Below are 218 nucleotides of genomic sequence, written 5' to 3' on the forward strand. Positions count from 1 at the left end.
TTGCATTTTAAATACTTAAAGTACTTACGCACAAAAGTTATTTAGATTAATTTTGTCATTATACAGGGTGCTCCGACCTGTTTTGCCAATCACTTTTGTATAGATAGAGCAGATTAAACTAAATCGAAAAATCCTCTACCATTTTGCAATTTTCGCAATAGTTAACAAGATATTAATTACTAAAAATTGCAAAATATTGGTCTTGAATAATTTTTTAC

Source organism: Trachymyrmex cornetzi, unplaced genomic scaffold (genome assembly GCF_001594075.2).
Source record: "Trachymyrmex cornetzi isolate Tcor2-1 unplaced genomic scaffold, Tcor1.1 scaffold1232, whole genome shotgun sequence".
Lineage (NCBI taxonomy): Eukaryota > Metazoa > Arthropoda > Insecta > Hymenoptera > Formicidae > Trachymyrmex > Trachymyrmex cornetzi.